The sequence below is a fragment of the Crocuta crocuta genome, unplaced genomic scaffold, assembly GCF_008692635.1.
Source record: "Crocuta crocuta isolate KB4526 unplaced genomic scaffold, BGI_CrCroc_1.0 scaffold367, whole genome shotgun sequence".
In the NCBI taxonomy this organism is placed as follows: Eukaryota; Metazoa; Chordata; class Mammalia; order Carnivora; family Hyaenidae; genus Crocuta; species Crocuta crocuta.
The window spans coordinates 5,305,560-5,314,017 of record NW_027527936.1 but is presented as its reverse complement, the minus strand read 5'-3'; the positions used below and the strand labels follow the sequence as shown (position 1 = coordinate 5,314,017).

Sequence of the window (8,458 nt, the reverse complement as noted above, 5' to 3'; positions counted from 1 at the left end):
AAAAAAAAAAAAAAAATACTTCTTGGCCACAGGGGTCCCTGGGTAGCTCAGTAGGTTAAGCATCCAACTTTTTTAAGTTTATTTATGGGGAGACGGGGGAGCAAGCGCACAAGCAGGGGAGGGGTACAGAGAGGGAGACAGAATCCAAATCAGGCTCTAGGCACAGAGCCTGACAGAGCCCAATGTGGGGCTTTAACCCACAAATCAGAAGATCAAGACCTGAGCAGAAGTTGGGTCACTTAACCAATTGGTTCCAGGATGCCTCACGCATCCAACTCTTGAATCCAGCTCAAGTCATGATGCCAAGGTCAAGGAACCGAGCCCCACAACGCCCCACATCGAGTTCTGCACTGAGCCTGGAGCCTGCTTAAGATTCTCTCCCTCTGCCCCCCCCAACACTAAATTCTTGGCCACAAACCTAAAACAGGGACACTAGCAATCCTACCACACATCCCCTATGTATTTTTTTCCATGTCTTCAAAATGGCTATTTGTTCTCCAATCTCCTATACTGTACTACACTACACTCCCCCTTACTTCAAAACCAGATCTTGCCTCACACTTCACTAAGCAAACAGAAACCATTAGACCTTTCTTCGCCACACCAAAATTACCAACCTGCTAACCCTATTTTTTCCTATCCTTATTTCTATGAATAAAGCTTCTGTACTAGAATCTTCATATAATTACCTCGTCATTCATATCTCATAAAGGCAATATCTGACCATGCAGTCTAAATTAATCACCCAGTTACTTTCACCTTAAATGGGAAAATTAAGATAATCATCTGCATAACATTTTATCACTAACATTCTCTAATCAATGTATTTACAGTCTATATAGCCCAGTAGTGGAAACTCCATCTAAGTGGGACTTCTCTCTCAATAACCATAGTAACTGAAACAAATGATCAGTAAATATAGGGGAAATATGCTTACAACCTGAGAGACAAGAAAACTGCTTACAAAATTTTCTTAAAAGAATGACATCTTAAGTTAACCTGTAGAATCTCCCTCACTATGGGGAGCCTGGGTGGCTTAGTCGGTTAAGCGTCCGACTTTTGCTTAGGTCATGATCTCGCGGTTCATGGGTTCGGGCCTCGCGTCGGGCTCTGTGCTGACTGCCAGCTCAGAGCCTGGAGCCTGTTTCAGTCTGTGACTCCCTCTCTCTCTGACCCTCCCCTGCTCACGCTCTCTCTCTCCTAGAAATAAATAAAACATTAAAAAAAAAAAAAATCTCCCTCACTATTGCCACCATGAGACATGGGAAAAACCAGGGCCCATAGTGGCAACCAGAAACAAGAATAGTCTTCCAGATACCTAGTCATCGTAGAAATTTATTATCATCTATCATCCTCTCTAGATTTTAAGGTACCCTTACAAATAAACGTAAGCTCAACATCCGCCCATGATAGAATGGATAAAGGATATGTTCATACAGTGAAGCAACATACAGCAGAAATCACTAAAACAATAAGTAATGTGAATGAGTCTCACAACTTTAGTAAAAGAAAACCAGACGTTACTACATACTGTACATTTATCTCAGTTGGTTAGGCATCACTCAATTTTGCCTGAGGTCATGATCTCAGCATTCATATACCGAGCCTGAGCCCGGTGTGGGGCTCTGCGCTGATAGCGTGGAACATGCTTAGGATTCTCTCTCCCTCTCTCTAACTAAATACTTTTTTAAAAACCAGCAAAGCTAAGATGTTAAAAATCAGAAGAGCTATCCTTGATGAGAATAATATGATTTAAAGAGAGATTTCTGGGTTCCATAGTATTTTGTTTTCAATTTTCTTTGCAAAAACTCAGCTGTACATTTTCCATTTATGCACTTTTTGTAGTATGTTATACTTCAAAAAAAATATACTGAAAACCGGGCTGGTAATTTTAAGTTGAATGATGTGCCTTATACTTTTACTTTAGAGAACTGAATCTTTTTAAAACAAAAACTTTGTAAAATTACGAAGCAGGGATCTATAATAAATAAAATAATTTTGAATAATCAAGACCTGACTTCCTTCTGCTAACTAAACTTTCCATTGCAGATTAGACTTTTTTAGTGTTTACTAATTTATTTTGAGAGGAGAGCAGGAGAGAGACAGAGAGGGGGAGAGAGAATCCCAAGCAGACTCTGCACTGTCAGCACAGAGTCTGACGTGGGGCTCCATCTCAGGACCATGAGATCATGAGTTGGATGTTCAATGCACTGAGCCACGCAGGCGCCCATTTTGTAGTTTTACTACAAAAGTTTGTGTTAAGTTTTTCACCTCCTTGGTCAGGCTTATACCTAGTATCTAACTTTTGAATGTTATTTTAAATTTTTTTTAGTTAAAAAAATTTCTTTAATGTTTTTATTTATTTTTGAGAGAGAGAGACAGTGTGAGCAGGGGAGGGTCAGAGAGAGAAGGAGATACAGAATCCAAAGACAGGCTCCAGGCACTGAGCTAGCTGTCAACACAGAGCCCGATGGGGGCTGGAACCCACAAACCCCCCACAAACTGTGAGATCATGACCGAGGTTGGACACTTAACCGAGTCACCCAGGCGCCCGACATTAAAATTTTTAAAGTTCTATTTATTTTTGAAAAAGACAGAGAGTGAGCAGGGAAGAGGCAGAGAGAGGGAAACACACAATCTGAAGCAGCTTCCAGGTTCTGAGCTACCAGCACAGCCAAAGTTGGATGCTTAAACGACTGAGCCACCCAGGCGCCCCGCTCCGATGCTATTTTAAATGGAACTGTTAACTTTTCAGATTGTTTTTTATTGTATAAACACACAACTGATTTTTTTTTTTTTTAAAGTAGGCTCGCTGGGGCACCTGGGTGGCTCAGTCGGTTAAGCGTCCAACTTCGGCCCAGGTCATGATCTCACGGGTTCATGGGTTCAAGCCCTGAGTCGGGCTCTGTGCTGACGGCTAGCTCAGAGCCTCTAACTCAGAGCTTTCAGATTCGGTGTCTCCCTCTCTCTCTGACCGTCCCCTGCTAATGCTGTCTCTCTCTCTCTCTCAGAAATAAATAAAACATTTAAAAACTTTTTTTAAATTTAAAAAATAAATAGAACATTAAAACTTTTTTAAAAAGAGTGTTACACTTAATAATAGTAATAATAATAATAATAATAATAAAGTAGGCTCTGTGACCAGTGCAGAGTCCAATGTAGGGCTTCAACTCAGGACCCTGAGATCACAACCTGAGCTGAAATCAAGAGTCTGATGCTCAACTGACTGAGCCAGCTAGGTGCTCCTGGGTTTTCTTAAGATTTTACTTTTAAGTAATCTGTACACCACCCAATGTGGGGCATGAACTCACATCCCTGAGATCAAGAGTTGCATGTTCCACCATTTGAGCCAGCCAGGTACACCCAAACACAACTGATTTTTGTGTTGGTTTAGTATCTTAAAACTTTGCAGCGGCCACCTCACTGGTCAGTAGAGGATGCAATTTGATCTTGGGGTTGTAAGTTGGAGCCCCATGTTGGTTATAGAAATTATATAAAAATAAAATCTTAAAAAAATAAAATCTTGCAGAATGTTTATTAGTTTTAACAGTTTTTTAAAATTTTTTAAAAATGTTTGTTTATTTGAGAGAGAGAGAAAATAGGGGCAGGGTAGAGAGAGAAGGAGACATAGAATCTGAAGCAGGCTCCAGGCTGAGCTGTCAGCACAGAGACTGAGACAGGGCTCGAACTCATGGATGGCAAGATCATAACCTGAGCTGAAGACAGAGCTTAACCAACTGAGCCACCCAGTTTGCCCCAGTTTTAAGAGTTTTTTTGTGTAATCTTTAAGGTGGACTTCATTTAAACTTTTTAAATTTATTTTAAAGAATTTTAATTCCAGTACAATTAATATACAGTGTTATATTAGTTTCAGGTATATAATATAGTGATTCAACAATTCTATACACTGCTCAGTGTTCATCATGATAAATGTGCTTTTTATCTTTAAAAAATTTTTTATTTAGGGACACTTGGGTGGCTCAGTCAGTTAAGTGTCCGACTTCTGCTCAGGTCAGGATCTCAGTTTGTGGGTTTGAGCCCCGTGTCGGGCTTTGTGCTGACAGCTAGCTCAGAGCCTGGAGCCTGCTTCAGATTCTGTGTCTCCCTCTCTCTGCCCCTCCCCTGGCTCGTGCTCTGTCTCTGTCTCAAAAATAAATAGAAACATTAAGGAAGAAATTTTTTATTTACATAGCCTCCACATCCAACATAGGGCTTGAATTCACCACCCAGAGTTGCATGCTCTGTACCAAGCCAGCCAGGTGTCCGGAAGTGTATTTTTTGTTTATTTATTTTTGACACAGAGCACAAGCAGGGGAGGAGAGAGGGAGGGGGATACAGAACCCGAAGCAGGCTCCAGGCTCTGAGCTGTCAGCACAGAGCCTGAGGTGGGGCTCAAACCCACAAGCTGTGACATCATGACCTGAGTAGAAGTCAGATGCTTAACCGACTGAGCCACCTAGGCACCCCTCCTAAGTATACTTTTAATCTCCTTCATCTATTTCACCCATCCTCCTACCCACCTCCCCTCTGGTAAACATTAGTTTGTTCCCTATAATTAAGAGTCTGCTTATTTTTTCTTTTTTTTCAAGTTCTATTATTTACTGAGAGAGAGAGAGAGAGAAGGGGGGAGGAGGAAAGTGGGGGAGGGTCGGGAGAGGGGGAGGGAGAATCCCAAGCAGGCTCCACACTGTCAGCACTGAGTCAGATGTGGGGCTTGGATGTGGGGCTCCAACTCAAGAACTGCAAAATCATGACCTGAGACATTCAACTGACTGAGCCATCCAGGTGCCCATTTTTCAAATGGGTGTACCTCATTCTTTAAAGCGGTAAGTGGAGAATGCTTTTGGACATGAATACAATTAACATTATCAAGACTAATGGGATGTGATGATGAATAAATTCTCTTAAGAATACAAAGTCACAGGGGCGCCTGGGTGGCTTAGTCGGTTAAGCGTCCGACTTTCGCTTAGGTCACGATCTCGCGGTTCGTGGGTTCGAGCCCCGCGTCGGGCTCTGTGCTGACTGCCAGCTCAGAGCCTGGAGCCTGTTTCAGTCTGTGACTCCCTCTCTCTCTGACCCTCCCCTGCTCACGCTGTCTCTCTCTCTCTCTCTCCTAGAAATAAATAAAAAACATTAAAAAAAAATTAAAAAAAAAAAAAAAAGAATACAAAGTCACAGGGCACCTAGGTGGCTTGGTCGGTTAAGTGTCCGACTTTGGCTCAGGTTATGATATCACAGTTTGTGGGTTCGAGCCCCATGTCAGGCTCTGTGCTCACAGCTAGCTCAAAGCCTGGAGCTGGTTTCAGATTCTGCGTCTCCTCTCTCTGACCCTCCCCTGTTCATGCTTGCTGGCTTGCGCGCGCTCTCTCTCTCTCTCAGAAATAAAACCATTAAAAAATTTTTAAAAAAGAATACAAAGTCATACTCTTATTCAGAAATAATTTCAACATTTATTTTTCTCTGCCCTCACCTCAAAAAAGCACCTTGAGATTACCAAGTAACAGAATTCATCTAAAACAATCTCCTAAGAATAGTTTGTTTTTTTTTCCCCTCCAGATTCACCAGAAGGGCTCTTTTCCCACTTACACATTTGAGCTAATACACTAACTTAACTCCTCCACCCCACTAAAAAATACTCAGGTATTCTGGCTAAATTTGTCACACAAAATAAGGCACTAATCCATGAAGCTAACTCACAAGGTTATCATATTTTTCTTAAATAGTTTATTGTCAAGTTGGTTTCCATATAACACCCAGTGCTAAGGTTATCTTATTTTAAACACCAAAATACTAAGCACATAACCAACCCCCACAGCAACACCAATGAAACGAATCATTTGTGGAAATAAAAATGACAAACCCAGAACTTTGAGGATTATTGAGCTAAACCACCTAATTTTTGTTTTGACATCTCACTTCTCAAGCAACAATAAGCAGCCTAGGAAATTATACAATAGCTAAGCCAAAATTCAGTGCATCACAAAGACTCCCTTCTGAACTTTCCTTTCTTCTTACCATTACAAACTGCTAAATTATTTTTGTAACACAAAGAAAAAGATCAAGAACTAGTTAAAAAGGGAATAAGGAGGGGCGCCTGGGTGGCTTAGTCGGTTAAGCATCCGACTTTCGCTTGGGTCATGATCTCGCGGTTCGTGGGTTCGAGCCCCGCGTCGGGCTCTGTGCTGACTGCCAGCTCAGAGCCTGAAGCCTATTTCAGAGTCTGTGTCTCCCTCTCTCTCTGACCCTCCCCTGCTCACGCTCTCTCTCTCCTAGAAATAAATAAAAAAAATATTAAAAAAAAAAAGAGAATAAGGACACAGACTGATTTAGCACTTAGTCACTGATTACCTTTAGCAACACTGTTTAAATGGCATGAGGGAAGAGAGGCCAAATTGAAGTTTTTTACAGATGAAAAAATTGTGGTCCAACATCTCTCTACTGAACCAATGAAGCTGGTATCAAAACCAGCTCAGAACTGAGGTTTTTTCTCATTCCACTTTTCCTCTCTAATGGTTTGAAAGTTATACACGTTTTTAGTAGTTATATCGGAATTACAGGGGTGCCTGGGTGGCTCAGTGGGTTAAGTGTCTGACTTTGGCTCAGGTCATATATCATGGTTTGTGAATTCGAGCCCCACACTGCTTCGGATCCTGTTTCCCCCTCTCTCTCAAAAATAAACATCTTTTAAAAATTATAAAATGGTGCACCTGGGTGGCTAAGTCAGTTGAGCATCAGACTTCAGCTCAGGTCATGATCTCACAGTTCGTGAGTTCGAGCCGCACATGGGGCTCTGTGCTGACAAGCCTGGAACCTGTTCAGACTGTGTCTCCCTCTCTCTGTGTGTGTCTCCCTCTCTCTACCCCTCCCCAGCTCGTGCTCTCTCTCAAAAATAAACATTAAAAATTTTTTTAATTATAAAGTACATCATATGAAAGTCTCAACTCCTTTTTTTTTTACCCACCCCCTTAAACTTAACCTTAGACAGCTCACCTCTGAATAGCTCCACCAACTTGTTTAACTGAGAAATCCCATCTTTACTGTTCCCTCAGATTAGCTAATTAGGTTTTCATGGGAATTTACTCAAGTTTTTCCGTGGACAATGAAAGAATAAAAAAGGAAATATTGGGGGTTAACCCAGACCCTGCTATTTAGTAATCTGGAAATTATTTCACCATTCTCATCTTGATTTTCCTTATCTATAGAAGATAACTATTTCATAGCATACTTATGTGGGTCAAATAAAAACACTCAGAAAAGCACTTACTATAATTGGTCGGTTTTAGTTTGAACTTATGATCGGAGGAACTTAATCATTTACTTTCCTTTCTGGTGGCACATTGAGTACTTTTTCTGTGTATGACCTTCCAGGAAGCTGCAGACTAGTTCACTAACTTTGCTAAACACAAATAACATCTGGAAATCTACAATCCATATTCATTGCAGTTTTATCTCAAAACAAAACCTATACAGCTTTTATTAAGTATTGTAGAGGGCAAGGATTCCTCTAAGTGGAATGACTGCAAGAGTTGTCTAGGGCACCATGAGTCTCCTGAGAATCAATCTCAAGAAGCTCCCTTAAAGAAAAAAAAAAAGATACCCCACACTCACAAAGCTCCAGCTATCCCAGTCCTATCAAATCAATGCAGGAAGAGGCTGAAAACGGAGCTTGAAAGTAAAATTGTACTTTCCAAGAGTTTCCAAGTGATTCTGTTGGTGGTTTGGGAACCACTGCTCCACATAAACACACAAGGAAACAGAACAAAAAGTGGTAGGTAGCATAGGTCGAAATATGTAAATCTCCGGTATCTGTTAATATACTAACACTACCATAGAGTTTAAGGCTACAGACCCTCGCAGCAGCCTTTCTCTTTATTGTGGAGAAAGCGAACTTCTGAACTGCAGAAGGAAAAGTATAAAACCAGGCCTCTAAAAAACGAAGGATAATTGGAAAGTCAGACCTACTACGTGGAAAAGAGCACTTGCTCCCTCGAATTCACGGAGTGTTCCTTTCACGTTTCAATACCTTACACCTGACGAGCACCGTGCCATTTTCAAAGCAATCATATATCTTCTATTCAATCCTCCTACTACTCTTCGTGCACACTACTGTCCATTCATTCACCTAGCAACCAAATACTTCTGAAAGTGAGGGGAGCTCCACGCAGAACTAGGTGAAGATACTGTTAAGTCCCGATAAAAATCCCTCCCTAGTAGCCAAGTCTCTGGAAACACTCCTGAAGCCTTAAGAGACACTATGCTCTCCATCACGGGCTTAAGAATGACGATAGCTGAGGAGGTGGGCACGAGGTGAGCGACGAGACAGTGGGAAACAAGCTTCACCGCGCCACACCGCGGAAGTTGGAGGTTCTCGGCAAGCAGCAGAGCCCCAAACAATGGAGTTTTCCCGCCTCCTCAGGACCCCGCCTCCTGCTCCAGAGCTACAGGAGAGAAGCAAACG

At 41.7% G+C, this 8,458-nt stretch overlaps 1 protein-coding gene across 4 annotated transcripts in view; it reads right to left on the bottom strand.

The window, feature by feature from the left end:
- Positions 1–8,458, bottom strand: part of NASP (nuclear autoantigenic sperm protein) — a 42,613-nt gene that overhangs the window by 33,115 nt on the left and 1,040 nt on the right. The window lies entirely within an intron of this gene.